This window comes from Alexandromys fortis, unplaced genomic scaffold (assembly GCF_014885135.2).
Source record: "Alexandromys fortis isolate MF-2015 unplaced genomic scaffold, M_Fortis_MF-2015_v1.1 scaffold_300, whole genome shotgun sequence".
NCBI classification, from domain to species: Eukaryota; Metazoa; Chordata; class Mammalia; order Rodentia; family Cricetidae; genus Alexandromys; species Alexandromys fortis.
In genome coordinates, this window is record NW_026068183.1 from 6,245 (window position 1) to 26,942 (window position 20,698).

Sequence of the window (20,698 nt, forward strand, 5' to 3'; positions counted from 1 at the left end):
GGGTGGTTTCAAGAGTATAAGTGCCCATAGATCCCAACCAATGTGCTTTCCTGTAATGTTAAGCGTTTCACCATGAACTGTGTGGCTGTGTACCGAGGTGTTCTATAGCTAACTCTGCTTACATCACTGATGTAAACAGGAATTATGGAGTTTGCTTTTTGTCACGTGCTATAGACATGACAGCAACTATAGGATGAGCAAAACAAAACCAAGAAACTTTCCTATCTGTATCTGAGTTACTTTCCTGTCTGTAAACCAGTGTTCAAAAGGAGATGGCAAGAACTCTCGCAGACCACGACATCTCCTAGAAGATGGGATATTCCTGCCAACATTTTGGAAACATGAGCTCCTGTGTCATTTCTGTGCTTTGTATGTGACCCATTAACTTGGTACACAGGCAGGCAGAATCACTGTTCAGGAAGGTACAGAGTGCTTAGGAAACCAGAAAAGTAACTGACTCACGCAGGGTGATTCATTACAGGCGCTGTTCCAGGCTGGGGAGCTGAAGTGGGAGACAGATGAAGAAAAGTTTATCACCGTGTTTGGGACACGCAGTGTGTCTCATTTGAGACAAGGTAAGTAAAAAACAAAAACAAAAAACCAACTGCTTGAGACCAGTGCTTTGGGAAATCTGAAAAGAACGTGGCAAATCTGGACAGATACCTGCCCCTGAAAAATCAGTTTCCACAGTTTGATCAGGAGAAATTGCAGAGTGCTACTGCTGCTTTTACAAAGCTGGGTGTCCTCAGCAGTCCCTTCACCCTCAGAGGTCCAGTCTTTAGGCTGGAGTCTTGTCAGGCACCAAGGAGAGTCACATTCTAAGAACTTGCTGCACATTGGTCCCTAAGACTCATAGGCATCCGTTCAGTGCAGCTGTCGGTGCCGGATGAGAATTAGTTTGGTGGCAAATGACAAAAAGCCCTCATCATGTCTTTAACTGTTGGGCTTTATTTCTGTGGGGGTGACGTGGTGATTTGTAGGACCTGTATCCTTCTGTTTTCCTGCCACACTGTCCTTAGCGTGTCCCTTCTTAGGCTCATTACCTCATCATCACAAGGTGGCTGCTGTGGCTCCAAACCTCGTTTTCACAACAGGAAGAGGAGAAAAGGTTAAATCAGGTCTACTTGTTGACCACCTTTTAGAAGGAAGGAGACTCTCCCCCAGCAGATTTGCTTGTTACTCTCACATGATTAAAACCAGCAAGAGTCCAGGAAATCAGCATCTGTGAAGCGATGTTTAGAAGTCAAGCGTGGTGCCTTATGCCTAAGTAAAACCTCCATGCTTAAGCCTGCCCAGCTCCTCAGGCAAGCCACTGTCACATCTGGGCCTTATTTCGACATGCATCCTGGCTAACAGGCTCTGTCTGTTAACTCGAGACAAAAACTAAAAGGGTGCAACTCTGTGACATTGTAAAGATTGGCCACATCTCAAAGAGCTTTTGGAGAGCAGAAACAGGAGGGTCAAAGTTGAGGCCAGCCTGTGTGACCTTGTAAATTCTTGTCGCGACAAACAAAACTAAGCTCAATTTTGCAAATTTATAACTAATGACATGCATTACAACATATGTAAACTGTTGCTTAGGGCTTGGCACCGGGTGGCCCTGACATCATGGAAGGGAGGGGTTTCTTCATCGGTTGTGAAGGCATGTTCTTTTTTTATTTTTCTAGTGTTTGACAAGTACATGACAATCTCAGGATTTCAGATTGAGGAAACCATTTATTCGAGAGACTTCAGGGAACTTGGAGCAGTTGCTCCTGGCTGTGGGTAGGTGAATTCACAATGCGTGTAATATTTCCTGTGAGATGATTTGATTCCATCCAGTTGAGACTAAATCTAAAGATAATCATGTTTCTTCATGGAAAATAAGGGAATGGCATGGTGTTGGATGAACTGAACTCCTGAGTTTCCCTTTGGGAAGTCTAGGCTGAGGTTGTGGATACAGGTTATTTGGTTATTTGCCCAGTTGTTTGTAGGTTCTAAGGGCATTAGTCGGACTCACTTTAAAGCCACATTAATAACAGTTCAGCCATGTTTGGTGGCCCACACCTTTCATCCCAGCACTCGGGAAGCTGAGGCAGGAGGACCTCAGTGAGTTCAATGCCAGCCTGTGTATAGAGTGAGTTCTGGGCAAGGCAGGACTGTAACACAGTCCTGTCTAGGAGGACACAGTGCTGGGATGGAGGTAGGGATACAGGAGGACACAGTGCTGGAATGGAGGTAGGGATGCAGGAGGACACAGTGCTGGAATGGAGGTAGGGATGCAGAAGGGCATAGCGCTGGAATGGAGGTAGGATTATAGGTTGGTACAGTGCTGGGATGGAGGTAGGTTTGTAGGAGGGCACAAACAGGTCAGCTATGATAGGCCAGGCACTTCTACCTGCAGGAGGCAGACTTGGTCATGCATCAGATTTCTTTATGAACCTCACAAGTAGCTGCTAATGTGACATGAAGCTTGGGATACATTTCCTGGGAGTGAGGGCCACGGAAGAAGTGTCTGGCCTGTCTGTACCACCATCCTAGTTACAGGCTCGGCATCTGCTGGTGAGGAGTGGCTCTGTCTGAAAGACGAGGATGGAAAAGCAGCCTTCTCAGTGTGCAGCATCCAATTACCTTGATCATGGTATCTCTTCACAGCAACAGGAAAGTAAGACAGGGAGAAGGAAGGAGGGAGGATACCAAAGATGGTGGAAATGTAAAATGCCATCATGAGCACAAAAATGTAAAAGATGAGAAAGATGAGAAATACTTAGTTTATATAACAAAGGGCTTACTGTACAAATAACACCCAGAAAGTAAAAAGGAGAAGCCAAGCACGGTGGCAAACGCTTGTAGTCTCAGCTCTTGGGATGGTGGCAAAGGATGCTGTCAATTCAGACGCCAGACTGGGCTGCATAGCGGGACCTGTCTCAGAAAAACCACCACCACTATAATGAAAACTAAAAGGAAAGGGTTTCCAGAAAAAGGCCTAAATGGGCCTTTAGCACCTCAAAGAAGCCTAAAGCTCCTGATAGGGGAGGCAGATCCAAGTTACGTCAAGATTTCTTTCTTTGCCAATCTGATTGTCGGGAGTTCAAAAGCTGTGTGATACAGTGTGTGCTCACTGGTGAGGGAGGAACTGTCACATGACAGAACTGGGAGTGAGCTAACACGCTGACAGTGCTCATCACGTCACACCAGCAGCACTCTGGGACTTGCTCCCTATCTGTTTGTGAACGGTGCTCGCATGAGGTTCTTATGAGAATGTCTATTTTAGAAAAAGATTGGGAATAACTTACTATCTGTCCATTGAAGACTGCTCAAATAAGCTACCGTGTGAGCCTTATAATAGTTTTCTATGTATGTTATGACAGTCTCCAAGACCCTTAGTGAGGAAACAGGGTTCAGGGTTCAGAAGCGTATCCATAACTTTTCCTAACTCATGTTTGAAAAGTAGGAGGTAAGGAAGAGACTGAAAACATATATTAGCTTATATCTCTACAAAGAGATGCTGAAAGATATTTGAGGCATGACTTAAATGTTTGGGTATAGGCCAAGGAGAGCATCAAGCTGATTTGCCCAGGATGGAGTCTGTTCATGCCCGCGGTCCTCAACAGAGGTAAGCAGTGCCACCTTTCCCTCATCCGTGCTGCTTTGATGGGCCCCATGTGGAGCGGATCTGGAGGAAGTGGGATCAGCAGGACAGTAACACAGGTCTCAATGTACTCCGTTATTAAACTGATGTGTGAATACGACTTTCACAATAGACAAGCTTAAAAGAAAACACCTATAAAATACTTACAACCCAAAGGCATTATTTCCTTTATATGTATTATATTCTTAAGGCATATATTTTATATGCATACGAACATATAGACAAGGCAGTTCCTGTTTGAAATAACTTGTGTAAAGATCACTGGGTAATCTTTGACTGCTCCAGCAGCCATTAACTGCCTGTATATAATCCTTCATATTGAAAGCAAAATGACCATGACGTCTGGAAAATGAAGGCCAAGGATGTGAAAAAAATAATTTACAGAGTAAGGTGAAAAAGACATGTGGATAGAGTCATTCATGAGAGTAATGCAAAATAAAATTATGGTGAGGTGTAATTTTCCACTTAGTTTAGCAAAGATCAAACAGGGGTGGGCCTGACAGGTGGTGAGGGAATGAGGAAAAGACAGACACACAGACACACAGAAAAACTGGGGGGGGGGGGGGGCTGGGCTCTTCAATGGACTACCTGCAGCCCCCAGGAGCTTAGCGTGATTATCATATAATGGTGAGCAGACAGGTGTGGTTATCACACGCAGATAAACAGGGAAGGTTTGTGGTGTACAGCTGGATCACAGGGACAGGTTTGGCTAATCCCCATCTCTGAGGGGAGCAGTCTTCAGATCATAAATATCTCAGAGGAGGAAGGCATGGCAAGCATTTTTCTCATGCACCGTCAACACCCGCACCTGGGCCAGAGGAAGGCTTTTCCTTGCTGTGACCGTCCCTAAGACAGCCAGTTTTTCAAGAGCTGTGTCTGCTCAGAGCTCCCATTCCACAGTCAGTTGGTCAGTTGCTTTGGGACCCATGGAACCCAGTACATTACAGAGAGCAAGTGGCAGAGAAGATGGTTCACCTTATTGTCACCAGAAAGCAAGAGCAGAGAAGGGCCAGGCAGAGGTCCCATATCCCTTTTAGGAACACACCCCCAGGGATCTAGCTTTCATTAGGCCCACTTTGTAGGCCTCCCTCATCTACCAATAGCACCACACTCTGGTGACTAAGCCTTTAGCATATGGGCTTTGAGGGAACATTGCAGACTCAATTATAGGAAGCAAGAACATTCTCACATGTACTAATGTGTAAAACATTCTATTTAATCTGGCATCTTGATAAGCATATTCCCTTTCTCCAATCGTGTCCACCATTTTGATAACCATTTTCACTTTCTCCAAATGATGTCAACTTTCAAAGTCGGTTGCTTATAAATAAAGCTTTTAAATTCAAGTGTGAAATAGGTCCTTGTCCATCTTCTTTCTAGCTACTTAATGCACTGTTGCATAGCAACAACTTGGTTTTCTGATGCTTCTTTGTTGGAAGTCTGAGAGTCTAAAATCTGCACTGGCTTGGGTGAGCATGGGGATTTTTCTGGTACCACGCATGCAAATATCCATTGTAGAAATCAGTAGCTGTTAGTGTTTTCTTAAGCATTACTAATCGGACTCCGATCCAGCTATCCTTGCAGTGAACCAGACGGTGGACACCATTGGAGAAAGGGAATATGGTTATCAAGATGGTGGAAATTCTGAGCTCTCCATGTTTTGTGTGTAACAGTTAAAAGCAGCATTTTCTATGTTAATAACAAAAGAAATTTAATAAAATTTGTATTTATAATGTTCAGCTTAAAGGAAAAAAATAACCTGGCATATAGTTTTTGAATACTATTTCTTGGTTAGAAATGGAAAAAGAGGATAAGAAACTTACCTATAGTTTGGTCCCTATTGTGTTAATATTTTTACAACATGCTTTCCCTAATAATGGAGCTCAGTGTATGTCTCCAGTAGAAAGCTGTCTCTGGGAAAGCTCTTTGGAGTAAGCAGACCACACAGATGTTGGCAGGTGCCCGGTTCACTGCAAGTTGTAAGCAGACCATACTGTAGGCAGAGATTGCTTGTTTTTGTTTCCTGACTGTTCAGACCCGAATAATCATACAGAAACTGTATTAATTATAACACTGTTTGGCCAATAGCTTAGGCATATTTTTAGCTAACGCTTACATATTAAATTAACTCATTTCTATTAATCTGTGTATTGTCACGGAGCTGTGGCCTACCAGGTAAAGTTCCAGCATCTGTCTCCTTTGGCAGCTATGTGGCACATCCTCCACCCCACCTACTCTCTCTCTACATCTCTGTTCGAAGTATTCACCTGGCTTTACTCTCTTAAGTCAATGGCTGAAAGCAGCATTTCTATTAACCAATGGCAATAAAACATATTCACAGCATACAGAGGGGAATCCCACATCACCACTCAGATGGCGGCAGGTGCCCAGCTCACTGCAAGATAAAGCAAAGAGAATTTGTTTTGCTGCTTGTCTTTAAAATGTATTCTTTGACAACTTCAAGCGTGTAGAACTTTTATTATATTCACCCCATTATACCTTTCAGCACCTCTCTAGAACCCTTTCTGCACCAACCCCTCCTACTTGATGACTTTTTAAAATGATTCAAGAGTTGGATTAGAATTACTTGTGTGAGCATGTAATCACTTAGGGGAACATGAACAACTTAGCAGTGAGCACGCAACTGAAGAAAAATGGCACTCCCAGCTGGGAATAGGGCTCTGTTTATTACTACAAATGCATTCATTAATATTTTCCCTTTTGTTGCACATAGGGACCATACCATGACCTTTACTTTGAATCTCAGTTATTTTCATTCAACAAGATCCCTGTGTGTTCTTTACTTTCTTGGTTTTTCCTATAATGGTAGAACCTTTTCACTCCCTATAGCAAAGTGTATATATAAATATCAAATATATATCTACCACCAGTCTGGCAACTTAAAAGGACACAAAGGATTCTCTAGCAGTTCTGTAGGCCCAACCCCGGAATGCATCCCTTTCTCTGGCTGAAGTTCTGGTGCTGGCAGGGCTGTGCTCGTCACAGACGGCTGGGGGATCCAGTTTCTCCAGCTCTTGCCTCTTACCCCTGGTCATGCCAATGGCGCTGCTTTCTAGTCTTTAGTTCTTTGGACTTTGATTATCCTGCCCCCATTTTCCTTTTTAAAGACCCTTATGATTACATTTGACCCCACTGGATGGTAATTCCCGAACGCCCTCCATCTCAGACCACATTAGCAGAAGTCTTGTCTGAAGTCTCCGATCCACAGGCTGCAGGAATGAAGGGGAGGGCAGCTCCCCCGAGGGCAGGCAGACCCTGTCCCAACTCAGCACTATTGCGTGCACCTTAATTTTGTGTTAGGAACATCAGTCGGTCTCTGTAACCATAGAAGTGACCACTGACTTTCCTATCTCAGGTGGAAGAGGAGTCTCCACGTCACATGGCTTTGGTTACTGATTTAGCTCATGTAAGCAGGAGGATCATTTTGTTATCATTTGAAATTATACCTAATTTTAATTTTCAAAAGCCTCTTGCACAAGTGTTCCATTCTTTTGCTCTCTTTCTCTCTCTGTGGTGTGTCAGTGTGTTTCTGTAAGTGTGTATGTGTATGTCTGTGTGTGCCTGTATATGTGTGTGCCTGTAGTGTGTCAGTGTGTGTATCTGTGAACGTATGTGGTATGTCTGTGGTGTGTGTGCATCCGTATATGTGTGTGTGTGGTGGTGTGTGGTGTGTCAGTGTGTGTATCTGTGAATGTATGTGGTATGTCTTTGATGTGTGTATGTGTGTGTCTGTATATGTGTGTGTGTGGTGTGTCAGTGTGTGTATCTGTGAATGTATGTGGTATGTCATTGGTGTGTGTGTCTGTATATGTGTGTGTGTGTGTGGTGTGTCAGTGTGTGTATCTGTGAATGTATGTGGTATGTCTGTGGTGTATGTGTCTGTATGTGTGTGTGTGGTGGTGTGTCAGTGTGTTTTTGTGAATGTATGTGGTGTGTGTGTGTGTGTGTGTGTGTGTGTGTGTGTATGTATGTATGTCTTGGTGTGGGCCTGTTTTTCTAACATCCATGCAGCCCATTTTGTGTCCAGCAGATGGTGCTGTTGATATGAGTTTATTTCTACCACCTTCAGGCTACTCCTCCAATTACATGGAAATTTGGAAACTTCAATATCATTGCAGTATATTCTTATTATTATTATTATTATTATTATTATTATTATTATTATTATTATTTCTTTATCGAATTTTTTGGGGTCTCATGGTAAAGTCAGGTCCCCTACATGCATGTTCTCAGGGTAGTTTCATCCTAGCCTGTAGTGGTGGTGGTGGTGGTCTCTCTCCTGAGTGCAGGGGCCAACTCTGGTGCTGTAATGGGCAGCGAGAGGTAAGGCCAGCTTTCCCAGGGCAGTGAAGGATAGTACTGGCTCCATATAGCCCTCCGATTTCATCTGGCATGATTCCTAAGGCCTCTTGAGGTGACTCTGACTACAGACATCAACCCAGACCACAGCTGCGGTTGGACCATGACCCAGACATGGTCCTTGGCAGCAATTTAGGCCTGGAAGACACCCTGGCTCTGGGTGGGGAGACTGGACCCTCAGGTGGGAATGATTCCGGTGGCTGTGTGGTCACGAGACACCACCAAGGCCTCTGGTTACAGCCTCAATCCTGGGCCTCTATGTGACCATTAGAAGCAATGCCATAGCAGGGTATTCTTGTAAAAGCTTCCTCGCCCTGACAGACAAAACCTAATCTAAATTTTAACCCTCGATACATCCACTGTGGAGTTAGAGGTATGCTCTCTTCCAGTTGGGAAATTCAGTTTTGTCCTGTAAAGTGCTGGTTGCCCAGTTTTCCCCCTCTTCTTAGAATCAATTGCTGCATTTGGATCACTAAAATTGTTTTTCATTTGTTTAGGTTTGTGTTTTTGAGACAGAGTCTTTTATGTATTCTAGGCTGGCCTTGAACTCTGATCCTTCTACTTCTACCTCTTGAGTGGTGAAATTATAGGCATGTACCACTATACAATCTTATGATTCTCTCTCTCTCTCTCTCTCTCTCTCTCTCTCTCTCTCTCTCTCTCTGTGTGTGTGTGTGTGTGTGTATGTGTGACCTGGTTTTCGGGCAGGGGGCCTGGTCTCTGGTGGAGTAGGAAGTTCTGCGAGAGGTGTGGCCTGGGATATGATCATCTTAATTGTTTTTTAAGTGTCTGTAATAGCCAAGCCCAGAGGAAAGTCTGTGGCTCCTTCCCTATAATTTTCATTCTGGGATTTCTTTCCTGGAGAATTCATACTTTTATTGGATTGCTGTATCGCTCCACGTGCTGTACACCTTTCATGCTTGGCCTTCTAGATGCCAGCATTTGGTGGTTACCCTCCCAGTGAGTGCCCTGGTTCTCCAGAGACGGACCAATTATTTAGACAAGGCACCTTCCTCACTTAGTTCTTCTCTCTCAGCCCTCCTTCCTTCTTTTCTTCTGGCCAGGATTAGGGTGGAATTAGCAGAAGGGACGTTCTGAACTCACGGGTCAATTCCATGTAGTATTCAAGTGTTAAACTGGTTCTTCTGTCTCAGACTCTACTTATCCTCTCAATTATGCTGTTGGGGGTTCTGTGAGTGACGGCCTTTTTGCTCAGGCTTCTTATTAACTAACTTTTACATCTTACATTAACCCATAATTCTTGTCTTTGTTAGTCACATGGTTTGGTCCCTTTTATCAGAGAGGCTTTCTCATCATGCTTCCTCTGTGTCTGGGTGATGACTGCAGACTGAGCCTTTTCTCTTCCCAGAATTCTATTCTGGTTGCCCCCCCCCCATACTTCCTGCCTGGCTACTGGCCAATCAGAATTTTATTAAACCAATAGAAGTGACAAATCTTTACAGGGTGCAAGAGCATTGTCCTATAGTCTTCTTCTTTTTTTTTTCTTTTCAAAACAAGAACTCTGAATCTAATCTCCTTTGTTTAGCTTTTTCTCTGACCATTATCCATAACAACTTGTAACCAACACTCTAAACAAAGACAGACAGACATAATTCATTTTTCTGGGGAATGTGGCTGTAGTTTTCTATGAAACTTCATGCTGATTGGGAGCACTGATAATCGTATGGAGACCTAAAGAAAATTTAGGATGGTGGTCAAGTCCTGACTGGAATATTGTGTGAGGCTTGATCATCTCAGCCAGCAGTCTTCAGGCTGTTCTGGATGTAGAACTCAGAGGAAACTCCAACAGAGGTCCTCTGAAATGTTGGGTCATTTGGTACATCCGCTTCTATTAGAGAAGAAAATGCCTGTAATCCTGGCATTCTGTAGGCAGAGGCAGCACAATAGCCAGTCTGGTCTATATAGTGAGTTCCAGGCCTGCTATAGCTAAATGATAAGAAGACAAAGTGTTGGGAAACTCTACCCCGTCCCACTCCTCCCATTCCAGACCCCATCCCTAAAAAAAAATCCCGCTATTGGTAGCTCCTTTTATGGAAGTGCTCAAGAATGGCTACAGGTTAAGACCCATCCACAGATGTTCCACATGCTCTCATGTTCTCCCCTCTCCCTTCCCAAGAGTCACCTGGGAGTACTCTGCTTTGCTTGCCTCTGTTTATTAAGCTGGATTTATTAATTTGGTTTGACTTGGCTTATTACTTCAGTGGAGGAACCCGATAACCGGGGATCTAATACTCACCAACTGGTCTGGGGAAGACTCAACTCACCCTGGCCAACACACCACTTGAGAAGCAGATCTATGGGCCAGGTCTTAGATAGCCTATAGGTGGTCTTGAGCAGGTCCAGGGGAGGAGCTGCAGATGGAGAACTTTTTCAGGGGAGGCATCTGGAATGGGAGGAGTGGGGCTGGGGGGAGCTTACCAACACAAGGAAAAACAAAACAAACAACAATACCTAAAGGATCCACTTAGCTAAGATCTTCAGAGAGAAGTGCTTGCCGTAGAAACCTAAAACCTTGGTTTAAAGGGTTTTGTTGTTGTTGTTTTGTGGGTTTTTGGGTTTGTTTTGAAGTTTTTTTGCTTTAAGTTTCTCCTGTGGTTTCAGGGTCACTCATAAAGCACCTTAATGCTTGGAATTCCCATTGCTATGAAAAATGAGTTAAAATTCAGATTTCCATGTGACCCAGAGAAAAAGAAGCTTTGGAAGCTTTGCATTTCATAGTTATGAGGCTCTCTGAGGGTTTTATAGGATCCATGAAGCTTGGCTGATGATTATCAAACCAGACATAAAAGAATTCAACACCCCCCCCTCTCTGATGAGGCTCTCTGCACTCCAGGATTTAGGCTGATAGTCGGCACATGGTTTCTCCCCAGGACTTGATTCACTTGTGGGAGGCACAGGAAGCTGGAAGCCTGGGTCCCTGAGGGCGATTCCCTTGAAGAGGCTCTTCCAGAACATCTCCCCTAGCACAGCATGTCTTGTTTCCCCTGCTACTTCAAAAACCTTGCCACATTCTAGGGGCCTCAGGGGACTTGGTTGTTGTGCTGCCTCTTTATGCAGGAGGCATCTATCTAGGTATTTCATGTACTCAACATGCCTTTTTAAGAATACTTTTTGACCAAGTAAAGGTCAAATTTTCCATCAAAATCATTGCTGTGGGGGGAGGTCTAAATTCCAGCTAGAGTGAAGTCAAATGATCTTATTTAATCACAAGAAAAGAATACTTTACATTAGTACCATTCTTCTGTATAGAATTTGATTAAAAATACTTATACTATTTAGCATGATGATTCTAGTTTCTAAGAAATAACCAAAGGAAATACTTTGAAATACAGTTAAAAATTTCCAACCTATAAAATGTTCATTATAATTTTATTTATAGCATTTGGAAAGAATCTGAACAAACCCATTTGAGGCATGGTTGGATAGATGACATGTGTACAAAATGAAATGTCATGTAGTAAATGAAAATATACTAAAATGTTAAGTGCTAAAGTAGATATAACATTTTTGAGAGACTGTAGTTCCACATGGAAAGCAAATGGCAAAGTGTAGACCCAGCTGGTATGCCTACCTAGAGTAGAACTAGGTTAATTCATGTCTTTCTTGCAGTAGAATATTACACAGCAGTGAAAATAAACTCTTGTCCTATCAAATAATGTGAATTAAAAATTTTAAAAATTTATTCTTTCATACAATTCTCCTTTACCACAGTACACCCTTCCTCCCCTCCTCCCTCCCCTTTCCCAGCTCTGTTCCTCCTCTGTTTCCCTTCGGAAAAGAGCAGACCCTAGGGATATGAACCAAATGTGGTATAACAAGATACAATAAGGTTAGGCACAAGGGCTTATATCATGGCTGAATGAGGCAACCCAGTAGGGGCAAAATGGTCCCAAGAGTAGGCAAAACAGTCAGAAACATCCCCATCTCACTCTTGGGAGTCCCACAAGAACCCCAAGCTAAACAACCTTAACATATATGTGGAGGACCTGGCTGAGACCCATGCAGGTTTCATGATTGCTGCTTCATGAGCCCCTAAGAGCCATGCTTTGTTGATTCTGTGGACCGTGTTCTCCTGGAGTCCTCCACCTCTCTGGCTCCTACAGTGAATTAATCCTTTCATAGTGAAAGAGTAGAGATGTAAACTTTATACAAATCTATTTATGAGCTTTAAAAATAGACAAATTGAAATCCTGTTTTTAGCAACACATACTGAGGTAATAAAATTATAATGAGAAACTAGGCTAACAACTCACAGGAATATCAAGTTGGTGATTACAAGGAGAAGAAGAAGAGGAGGAGGAGGAGGAGGAGGCTGGAGGGGGCCTGGGAAACTTAATACATCCTGACTTGGAGAACAGTTTCAGAGGGATTTGTTTGTAGTAGTTATTAAATTCTGGGTAGTAGTTATTAAATTCTGGGCATATAATATATGCATTTATAAAAGGCATTTGCAACAAAATATGGGAAAACAGCTGAAAGAAAATAGTGTCTTTTAAAAGAAATGATGATGGTAAAATTATATTTGACTTTTGTTCTTTTCAATGTTTTGATGTATTTTTCAAATTTCTTTAACACATCTTCTTTTAATAATTAGATAAATAAATACCAGTCAAATAAAGCCTTTTAAAATTGCCATTAATATGCTGTTGGATCTATTTCTCTATCTATCATTTATCTATCTATCTATCTATCTATCTATCTATCTATCTATCTATCTATCTATCATCTATCTAGCTCATCTATTTACCTGTCTATATCTGTTTATCATCTATCACCTGTCAATAATCTGTCTTATCAGTCATCTATATCTATCATCTATTTATCTATCTATATCTATAATCTATCTAATGTATAAATAAAAGAAAAACTTAGGGCTTGGAGCTTGGGAGATGTTGGGGCCATTTGTTCCTTCTGATACTCACCATAATGCTTCAATTGTATAATGATACATTTTTATCAGAAATCATGGTCTTCTATGAAGGTTCCAATGTATTCAAAAGCACAAGAAAAAAGCTTACTTTAAAGAGAGAGTTTTTTCAGCCTTGACATCAAAGCTCCAACAATGCCATGCAAACAGCTTAGTCAAGTGTTTGTGTTGGAATTGAATAATAGAGTTCAATCAATTGTCAAGAACACATTTCGGCAGATGGTTTCCTCTGAAGAGAGGCTAAGAAAAGATCCAAAGCCAGCTGAGGTTAGCATGAAGGCTTTAAAATCTGCATCATTTTCAAATACGCATAAGCTACTGGGAAAGAGGTAAAAGTCATGCTTTGCATGGTTACATTAAGTGGGTTTGTTATTACTGTCTATGCTGTGGATTTTTACTTGATACTTGGTAATTTATAGTCCTCCATCTGGAGCAATTGTAGCCCTTATAACATGGAGATTATTATTTCACAGATGTCATCAGATTTTCAGTGACATCACAAGAATCACAATAGTTTGTCCTCATTTTTTCCTATTTGGAAATTAACCCTGAACCGATTTTACAGGTTATGTACAAGGAGTTCTATTAAGGTTTTGAGCTCACAGTGATTGTCTAATCTTTTTCCTGATTTTTGAAGATTCCAAGGACTTTTTTTTTCTTGCTTTCAAGAAAGGGGTTCTCTGTAGCTTTGGAGACTGTCCCAAAACTAGCTCTTGTAGACCAGGCTGGCCTCAAACTCACAGAGATCCGTCTGCCTCTGCCTCCTGAGTTCTGGCACTTAAGGCATGTGCCACCACCATCTGGCAATACCACGGACTTTTGGGTATAAAAATTTACTTAATTATAGAAATAATATATTCCCCCACCCCTCAGCTATTATGGAACTCCCTGTGTAGCTCAGACTGGCCTTGAATGCACAAAGAAAGATCCACCTGCCTCTGTTTCCTGAGTGTTGGCATTAAAGGTGTGTGGCACCGTGAACAGTCTTATTAGTCTAAAGGTATAAAACAATAGTTTTGGGGCTGAGGAAATAGCCCAGTTGAGAAAGTGTTTGCTATTTGTGTTGGTTTGAACAAGAGATGTCTTGCATAGGCTAATGTATGTGAACGCTTGGTCCCCTGTTGCTGTTGCTGTTCTGGGACATTATGGAACTCTTAAGACATGGAGCCTTGCTAGAGAAAGTACATCACTGAAGGTGTAACCTTGCCCTACTTTTTGTTCCCCACTCTTACATCTGCGAGTGGTTGGAGATGAGGTCTCTTAGCTTTCTGCTCCATTCCGGCTGCCTGGTGCCCGGTCACCCTTGCCTAGATCACCCCTGAGGACCTGTAAGCTGACATAAACTCTTCCTTCTACAAGCCACTATCGAACTACAGCAACAAAACATAAATAACACACCGTGGAGCCATGAGGACTTGAGTATGATCCTCAGAACCTGCAGCGAAATCTGGGCACAGTGGTGCGTTTTTGTAATGTCAAGGCTGTGGGGATGGACACATAGAGCTCCCTGGAGCTCCCTGGCCACCCAGTCTAGGTTCAATTGGTGAGAGAACCCATCTAAAAAAAGGTTGTTCACCTTCCTAGACATGGACGGAGGGGGGAGGACCTTGGACTTTCCACAGGGCAGGGAACCCTGACTGCTCTTTGGACTGGAAAGGAAAGGGGAGAGGAGTGGGGGGAGGGGGAGAAGGGTGGGAGGAGGGGGAGGGAAATGGGAGGCTGGGAGGAGGTGGACACTTTCTTTTCTTTTTCTCAATAAAAAATTAAAAAAAAAGAACAACTGGAAAGAAAAAAATATAAATAAATGAATAAGTAAAAAAATAAAATAAAAATAAAAAAAGGTTGTTGGTGCTTGAGAAGCAATACCCAGTGTTGGACTCCGGCTTCCACATGCACACACACACACACACACACACACACACACACACACACTGTGATGGTTTGAATAAAAATGCCCTCCTTAGATTTATACTTGAATGCTGAGGGAGTGGCATTAGGAGGTGTGGCCTTGTTGGAGTAAGTGTCTCACTGGGGGGTGACTTTGGGATTTCAGATGCCCAAGCCAACCCAGTGTCACTTTCTCTTCCTGCTGACTGTTTCTGGATGTAGAATTGTGTGCTCCTTCTCCAGCACCGTGTCTGCCTGCATATTGACATGCTTCCTGCTGTGACAATAATGGACCAAACCTCTGAACAGTAAACCGGCCCCAGTTAAATGATTTTCTTAATAGGAGTTGCCATGGTCATGGTGTCTCTTCACAGCCATAGAACACGGACAAAGTGTGCACTCCACTTGCACACACACACACAATCAACAATTCACATATCAAAAAATTAAAGACCTAAAGGATGATAACACAACTGTAATAAATAACGTTTTGAGAATTTCCAAACAGTCTTTACTCTTGGCTGGAGAATGAAGGACTCGGGCATCCAGAAGCAGCCTCCCCTCTAGGTTCTGGATCAGTTAATGTTGTGCTCATTTTCCTGGTGAATCTATTTCTATCCAACTCTGACATAGAGAGCAGTGACAGATGAAAGAAATCATTGTATTCACGTCTTTCTTGAACCAATGAGCTCATTGGTGTTACTTACAGGAACTTGTAGGTGACCCAACTGGAGTCACATTACCAAAAAGCCCACCCCAGTGTAGGTGAGGACCCACAAAGAGTGTACCTCTGGGCCTCCCTGTGCAGCCTCTGTCCACAGAGTCTTTTCCCCCAAGCCCATTATTTTCTGCTTGTAGAACCTCAGGGAAGAGCTTCATGAGTCTTGTAATTTTTTGTTAGCTTCATGAGCCTTCCTTACCCCTTCACAAGGGAGGATTTTAATCTGGAGGGAATCATTTTGGTAGTGGATAAATAAAAATAAGGCAGAAGATTTGTAAAAATTACTTTTATTTTTGGGATGGAAAATCTTGGCCTGCCATATGCCACAAGTTGAATAAGACTGAATGGGCCTCACCTTGAAGGAAAACACAAGTGTTTGAAAGCCAGGACAACTCCCAAGGGTGGCCTGAGCCAAGTATACCTATTTATTCTTTCCAAAGTTAGCAACTAGCTAACTGACTCCCTGTCTTGAGGATCAGTAGGGAGGAAAGGGAAGAAGGGAAACTGAGTGGGGACCTTGGAGAAAAACCCTCTTAATGGCAAAAGAAAGTGGGCATTTCTTTTTTTAAAAAAATAACGGAATATAGTATCTTTGAAGTCAATAAAGAGAATAAGGCAAGAGTTGCTATGGAGTGTGGTTCCTGGGGTTTCAAATGTGGTTCCAGCAGTGTCAGCGTGGCAGGGCTGAGACTGCTGCCCATAGGAAGCTCTGCTGGCTGCATGGTCTCTGGGAGGATTCCAGGCACATTTGTTCCCATCACGGGCAGAAGTGATGAAAGTTGCTCACTGTGTCTAAACTGTGGCAACAGTATCCACTATACTCCTTGTGGTCTAGAGTTTCCGTGTGTGTTAAACAGAGACGGCCTGCATGGCCATTCCCAGGTGAAAACTCTGGGGTGTGAGTGTGTTGACTTTCTTTAGTTCATTCCTGCTCACACACGGTGCCCCATGAGCATCCACAAGATCTTTTGATGCCCTTTGTCCACAGGAGATTCTTCTGCTGATTTCACTGTGTGCCATTTTGTTGGGGTAACTCTCAGCTGTGGCTGCTGAGATCAAAGAATCTCCATATAGGATCACTGAGCTGACAGTGGTCTTGGGGACCTTTGACGCCTGGGTAGCATTGTGTAGTAACTGAGTGTGCAGTCCACAGCTTCCAGCTCTGTTCCCTCCCATGTCCACCTCTGGACCCGATGCCCATCCTTTCCGAGATGAAGGACGCTGGTGTCTTCTGTAAGAGCTATTGCAAAGGTGGAGACTTGACGCTAGAAGGTGAAGCAAGTTCCCTTGACTGTCCCTCAGACAGTCACTTGATTGAATTTCAGCTCAGCCTCCTGAGTGTTGGGAGAGACGCTCCACCATAGAATTACGTCTGCACGGTGTCCTCACGTGAAGACACCAAAGGCCTGGGTGTGATAACTCTATCTGCACAGGTGTCCCATATACAAACAACTCAATGCCAGCCTTCACACCCACTGTTACTTTACTCAGACATCATATATGGAAGAGATCTCACTAAATTTAGAGTAAAGAATGTGACCCACGAATTCTCATCTCTACACAGAATGAAAGAGAAGTGAGAACCAAAGTGTGGTCTCAGGAGCCCAAGGTCAAATTCACACAAGAGATTTATTTGCCCCAGAGGGACAGAGGGCAGGGAATTAGAGACAAAGACAGGAGATAGGGGATGAGGGAGAAGGGGAAGGGAGCCAGGCAGGGGTATTTATCCCAGGGTGGGATGGGGACAAAGGACTACCTCCAGATAGAAAGGAGACAGACTTGACCCAATGGAGGTTTCAAGGTAAAATGTGAAACCTCGTGTTACGATGAGGTGTTTGATTTTAATTGGCCATCATAATTAGGAGAGTCAACGGGGCTTTTGATTTGCAGGGCTTCAGAGCTTTGATAGCTGGACCTTGGTAGTCAGCCTCAGGATTTGGTGGCTGGCTTTAGGAATGTTAATCTAATGGGCAGGGGAAATGGGGGAGAAAGGCAAGGCCTGACAGAGGCACGCTCCAGCTGGCCAGAGTCCTTCAAGAAGTGAAAAGATCAACTTTCGAGGGGAGCAGGCATGGCTCTTTTGTGCTACAGTATTTTAGGGCCCCATGTGGTGCCTGGCATGAAGTAGATGCTTGGAAATTATTTAATTATTTGAATGAAGAACCAAAGAGATAAGTCATGAAATTCAGCCCCAAGGCTGGACTGTTTCCTGGGTAGGGGATCTTGGGCTGTTTAAGAAAGAGAACCCTGCAGTATGCAGGATTCATTCCTATCTTTTTTGCACTGTGGACATAAGGAGACCAGATGCTTCAAGCTCCTGATGCCTGCTTCCCCACCATGCAATGTGTCCAACCTTGAACTGTGGGCTACCATAAACACTTTTCTCTTAAGTTGTAGACTATTTTATCCCTGTAGGAGAAGAAAACCGACTTACAAATCTATCTTCAATGCTTTTAAAGTTTAGCAATATAGAAGAAAAAAAAATGTGGCCAGTGTGGAAAGATGCTTAAAAGAAATCCCACACTAGCTCAGATTTGAGAAATAGATGGTTATTTATTTAGGGGTAAACTCACAAATCAGAATACTCTGCTTGAATGGAAAACAGAAACCGAATCCAACAACCAGAAAGAGCGGCTGGAAAAGAGGGTGGATGCAGGCTCTGCATCAGAATATGTAGTATAAGAGGCCACGCCCCAGTAGGCGGGTCATGCCCCAGTAGGGGGGTAATGGCAAGCTGTAAGACTTCCTACAGCGGGCCAGTATGTGTGATTTTCATCAGCCTGGAATTTGTTAGAATTTGTTAATCATTACAATTTTTTTAAAGCTAGCAGATGTTCCTAGTTGTGGGTTTCTTTGGGTTTGCTTCTTCAGAAATGGAGGAAATTGTTTTAATCCATGATCTTAAGGCTTTAACTTTTTTAAAAAAAAATAATTGTTTAATTATGTGTTTGATATTTTTGATTATTTTGGTTACTTCTCAAAGGAAAATATAATTCTCAAGCTGATCTCTCTGTCCTCATTGATTTATTATTTTTTTCTTTGTCACCTGAAGCTGCTCTCAGGTTTTTTTCTCTTCTTTCTCAGGTTCTCAAGTATTTCTAGTGTTGGCTCTGATCTCGTCTTTATCCAGGATGAATGTGAGTGCTATTGAATATTTGCTTTCTCTGTCCTCTTCCTTGCCACTTAACTTCAAGATGCTATTTCTCATTGTCTCATGTCGTCCCCAGTGCACTGTCAGTTTGACCTTGAGGAGAGAATGCACACGACTTTCGCCATGTTAGTTTTATATGTTTATTATTTTGGGCTATACTAAACCTCTGATTACTTCTAACACTGGAAACTTCTCGAGAAGATGACATCATCAAGTCTCTTCCTGCTGGCGCTAACCCTGCCAGCAAGGAAACAGGATGAACATGCATTTGTGAAATGCTGGTCTGCAGGGTTAGCAAACTATTAATCTGTCTAAATGATGCATGTGCTTCATCAGAGCCTAATCCTAGAAATATCTGTGTTTGGAGAGAATAATGGAACCGCCACGGTGTTTATCTGCTATTTATCTAGACAGTTTGAATCAAATAAGTTGATTTTCTCCAATGCATAAGGTTTGGGCTGTCAGAAACCGGCACAGATCAGGTGTAGAGGCCTGAGCCTTCTGTGATACTCACACATGGGTGCTGAGGTCTGAAGAAACACAAGACAGCAGCAGGCTGGACAGGTGATGGTAACTTGAGCAGGTTATAGGACTCAAGATGCTTGCCCTGTTTGCAGGGTCAGGCAAGGCCCAACGGGCTCAGCAGATAGTCATCATTCTGACAAGATGAGGCGGAGGGGCAGGCAGTCTCCCAAATTCCAAGGGTCTTGAAATCTTCAACTTTGCTTTCAACAGATACACTGTTCTCTCTGCATGGCCCCTGGTGGATACAAATTGCTCCTGCATCCTCTCTGCATGGCCCCAGGTAGATACAAAATTGCCCAGGGTGTGGTCTCTACCCTGCCTTTGAGAATGTTGCACTTCTATTATGTTATTGTACAAGCTGCGCCCTCAGCCCTAGTGGTGTCTGCCTGAGTCCCCTGTACTAAAAGCCTCGGGTGCTGTCCCTCTGCTTTCCAGCATTTCCAGAATTCTGTTGCATAGTAACATGGTACATCAACAATTTTTCATTGTCTCCATACTTAAACTTTTAGGCAGGAAAAGTTGAAAAATGAGAAAATGTGAGACAAAGGAAAAGATATATTTAAAATTATACCAATCAGAAACAATCTTGCTAGCACTGTAGCTTATGAAATATTTCTTTTAAAATAACTACTTACTTCATTTTTTCAGTGTGAATAGTTTTACATTATGTCATCTGTCATTTTCTTGTTATGAAATATATTCAATCAAACTATAACTAAGAGAATGACTGAAATGGAGAATACAAACTATTACTTTCTGTAGTAAGTAAAGCAGTGGGCTGCATTCCAGCTTCCCAGGCTCCCGCATGGTTAGCGTTACACCTGAAATAATTACAAGGAAACTGTATTCTTTTAAACACTGCCTGGCCCATTATTTCCAGCCTCTTATTGGCTAATTCTCACATCTCGATTAACCCATTTCTAATAATCTGTGTAATACCACGAGATGGTGTCTTACCAGGAAGGATTCTAGCCTACATCCATCTGGGGTTGGGGAATCATGGTGACTGCCTGACTCGGCTTCTTTCTCCCAGCATTCTGTCTGTCTACTCCGCCTACCTAATTTCTGTCCTATTAAGGGGCCAAGGCAGTTTCTTTATATAATCAATGAAATTAACACAAAACAGAAGACTCTCCCCCATCAACTGTCTACAGAGGATATGTAAATGCCATATTTGATATTTTATGTGTGTGTGGTATGTATATATGTGTATGTATTTGTGTATATGTATGTGTGTATATGTATGTATGTGTGTGTTTTCACATGACTGGAGTACCCACAAAAGCAAGAAGGGGGTACCAGATCCCATGGAGCAGAAGTTACAGGTGGCTATAAGCTCCCCACTTTAGCTGGAAGGAACAGAACTTAGGTTCTGTGTAAGAATAGCAGTCACTCCTTGCTGCTGAGATATTTCTCCAGCCCCCTGATAAGAGTCTTGAAGTGAGAAAACAGACC

At 42.9% G+C, this 20,698-nt stretch overlaps 1 long non-coding RNA gene across 1 annotated transcript; it reads left to right on the forward strand.

The window, feature by feature from the left end:
• Positions 1–754: 754 nt before the first annotated feature.
• Positions 755–19,525, forward strand: LOC126492704 (uncharacterized). Its single transcript, XR_007589656.1, has 3 exons — positions 755–1,764; positions 18,652–18,704; positions 19,454–19,525. It is a non-coding gene; the product is annotated as an uncharacterized lncRNA (long non-coding RNA).
• The last annotated feature ends 1,173 nt before the right edge of the window (positions 19,526–20,698 follow it).